At 38.9% G+C, this 3,605-nt stretch overlaps 1 long non-coding RNA gene across 1 annotated transcript; it reads left to right on the top strand.

Annotated features, from left to right (window-relative positions):
- The first annotated feature begins 430 nt into the window (after positions 1 to 430).
- Positions 431 to 3,152, top strand: LOC126616526 (uncharacterized). Its single transcript, XR_007621188.1, has 4 exons — positions 431 to 833; positions 912 to 1,036; positions 1,515 to 1,576; positions 2,344 to 3,152. It is a non-coding gene; the product is annotated as an uncharacterized LOC126616526 (long non-coding RNA).
- Positions 3,153 to 3,605: the final 453 nt, after the last annotated feature.

Here is a 3,605-nt window from a genome sequence, read left to right as displayed (position 1 = left end):
AGTGCTCTTATGTTAGTAGAAGTTGATTCATTATGTAACAACTCGTGCCTACTTTTACGATTTTATTAGTTTTAAAAGAGTGAATTGACAAAAATGTCCCTAGAGGCAAGATTGTTGACTTTCTTTGACCACATTTTTAGGATGCGTACGAGTTACTATTTTACCGTACTCTAGAAATACTCGACGATACGAACGTGTAGACGTAAGCAGAATCGAATTCAAAGCTACGATGGAGATTTTACGTACTTACGTTCGTAAAGGGCGTTTTATTAATCTCACACTTACAGGGATAAATTTTTTTTGTCTTTTGTCCTTGGGTTGTGCACCACGTGGGGCCCACGCCCTAGTTCTTCCATCTTTCCCGTGTTTCTTTCCTCGTGTCTTATTCCCTGTCTCATCTTTATTTCCCTAACTCTCATTTCTTCTCTCGAGCACTATCTATCTCTCTTAACTCTCCATCTCAAACTCTCTCTTCTCTGTAAACCAAAGAACTATCCATCTCTAAGCTATGTGCACTGCATAGAAGATGAGGCAACACGAGCCATCATCATTAATACTACCTTAGCGAGTTTTCAGGCCATTACCATCTGCCATCAAACCAGGTGAGTTCACCTCTGTCAACTCTCCCTCTCTGCAAGTTCAGCCATCGGGACACCACCACCACACAAACCCTTCACCATGCTGGCGAACTCCAGACCATCGCACCACCAGAATAGATCATCTCATCCCTACAAACTTAACCCAATTGGGTTACTAGAATCAAGCCTTGGAGCTCAAATGGAGCTCCTTTATGGATATGGATTCCCAGCGAGTTTCCATGAATCCCAACCAAGGTAAGTGTTAGGACCTCTTTCCCTCTTACCCTTCTCATTGTCAGTGAACGATCTCAAAGTTTGGATGCTTTTTGTTAGGGTTAGAAGCTGTTTCGACGAAGGGGATAATTTTCCAGATTACTAGAAAATTTGGGACCATGGCCATCCGACCACATTTAGACCAAATTCTCGGCCAACACGGACCACGACTGGGCTTCCAATAGGTATAGTCTTGTTCTCTACATTTTGAACTTCAAAATGGCTTTTGAATCATCGAATTTGGTTAAGTATTGAGTTAGATATTAGCTCTGAAAGTTAGGAAGAAAATCTGGAAAATTCTGGCCTTGTGAGGAAGGCGAGTAAGCATGTACTCACGAGCGCATGGTGTTGCAATGATCGGCGTGTGGAGCACACATGCCTCCCCGAAGGTACTGCGCTTCACCGTCATGCAGCGACTTTTCTGGCCAACCTTCAAGCGACTTTTCCAGCCAACCTCCCGAGCCGTCGAGTTGTGGTGGTGTGCAGCGGCTCGTGGAGGAACCCGAGGTCCCTCTTGAGGTTTCTCGATGTGCCGAATCGGAATCCATTGTTTATTTTCTGAAATTCGATTGTTTTAATACAGTTCCTTTATTAGTTGTACTTTGTACGAAAACGTGTAATTATGTTAGTATGCTATATTTACATAAATGGTCGCATTTCTAGGTGAAACACATCGCAAGGACCTTCGATGCCCGCAAGGCAGGTTCGACTCGACGACATAATTTGTGAGTGGGTCTTTTCTTTGATATATACATATATATGTTTAGTTTCCGTATATGCATCTAATAATGAATTTTCTTTATGATTACCGTAATTAAATTAATGTTTATGGTAAATGACGTAACGATGAGAATTAGTAAATCTTTATAAATCTTACAAGATGCTTTAGCTAAATTTACAGCTATGAATAATGTTATATTGACTAGAGTTATCAAATCACTGTGGCATGATTATGTTTATGTTATCTGCTCATCGTTTGTTACACCGGTGTTAGTACCCGCCCGGGCTAGGGCCAAGTCTTTCACGTGTATGTGCACATCACACCGTACGCTCACTTTGGATCCATTGTAGGTTTCAGTCCTGTCCCAGATTATTGTAGGCAATTAGGACTCGTATGTGATGCGCATAACACCAGTCTTCACGTGATTGTAGTACTATAGAGTATATCATTGTTACAACCAGTTCTGTTCATGTCAGAATATCTCTACATGAACTCGTGTGTCAGCATGTGTCGATGAGCACTTGAGCACTCGATATGATATATTTGTTTATGCGAGATTATGCAATTACGAACGTCATGTGTTTACTTACGAAATATTGTGCCATATTGATATCTTGAGATATTGCAGGCTACGGAAGTATTTCTTACTATACGTAGTATGTATATTTTGGAAACTATACTTGTTTTACAGCGAGGGGTTATTATGTTTTCAAAAAGGTTTTTACAAAGTTTATTTTCAGGCCCATTCACCCTTGTTTTTCATCCCTCCAGGTTTTAGTGCTGAGTTTTCAAATCGACGAGGATTTTCGGCAAATCTCAGTATAGTTGGCTACCTTTGATGGTATAATTCTTATCCTACCTTACTGTACTTTACTTATGATCTGACATCACGTGTGAAATGAGTTCATTCCCACTCACAAGCGCATTCTTATATTAGGCACTTTTATTTTTAAACTCATTCACATTTTCCACATCACTACACTTTATGGCTTCATCACCCTCATGGTGTCGACCAGTACAGCTCGATTCAGAGTACAGGTGGACATTCTGGGTTGGGATGTGTCACGTTAAGTAGAGTTGGGCTTGGAAAAAAAAAACTATTCAATGAAGAAAAATTGAAAAAAAAACTAAACTAAACTTAGAAAAAATAGAACCAAACCAAAAGTTATTGGTTCGATTTCGATTTCAGAGATCTAGAAACCAAATCGAATAAAATATAAGTTATTTATTTAAGATGAGTATTCATTTTTCAAGCTCAATTCCAAGTCAACACAAGCCTACATAATCCCAAAGCTCTTAAAAAGTCTAAAAAATTCTAAAAACCTTAACCTATCTTCCATCATCTCTTTTTATCCCCTCCCGCATCTCTCCTATCTTCTTCCTCTACAACTTCTTTTTTCTTTCTCTTCTCTCATCTTTTTTTTTGTCTACGACTTCTCTCTTTCTCTCTCTTTCTATCTCATGCAACATGCCCTTTATGCAAAGAAATTCTCTCTTTTTTTTCAAAAAATAAGGATTAGTTGTGGATCCAGTTCACATCAAACTTCAACAATTTGAATGATCTATTTTGTAAGTTTCAATTAGATGTCTTTAATATTTTTGATTTAGCTAATATTTTGCAACAAGGATCTATAAGATGCAACTTGAAAAATAGACGGTTCAAACTATTGAAGTTCAATGTGGTGTTGGCACCACAACTAATCCCCATTTAAAAAAAACAAAAAAATAGAGATCCGTTCCTTTATAAGCCTCCTTCATGTAAAAACACATACTTGAGAGAAATATAGGATTTTTATGAGTGAGGTGGCATGTGATCTTGTGGCGGAGGAGGAAGAATTGGTGGTGACGAGATTTTGGGTATTGTTTGGATTGCGATGGGATTGATGATCCAAATACGATGATTTCTTTGTAGGGAGGAGGGTTTGTGGGTCTGAATTTGGTGAGGAAACTTTCTGTTTAAGTAGGCTGATGATGATGCTTACACAGGATTGTGTGAGGCTAGTTGGGTTCGAGACAGATTCGGAAGAGGATGA

The sequence above is a fragment of the Malus sylvestris genome, chromosome 3 (assembly GCF_916048215.2).
Source record: "Malus sylvestris chromosome 3, drMalSylv7.2, whole genome shotgun sequence".
In the NCBI taxonomy this organism is placed as follows: domain Eukaryota; kingdom Viridiplantae; phylum Streptophyta; class Magnoliopsida; order Rosales; family Rosaceae; genus Malus; species Malus sylvestris.
Note: the sequence above shows the minus strand (reverse complement) of the source record. Positions and strands in the feature narration are given on the sequence as shown.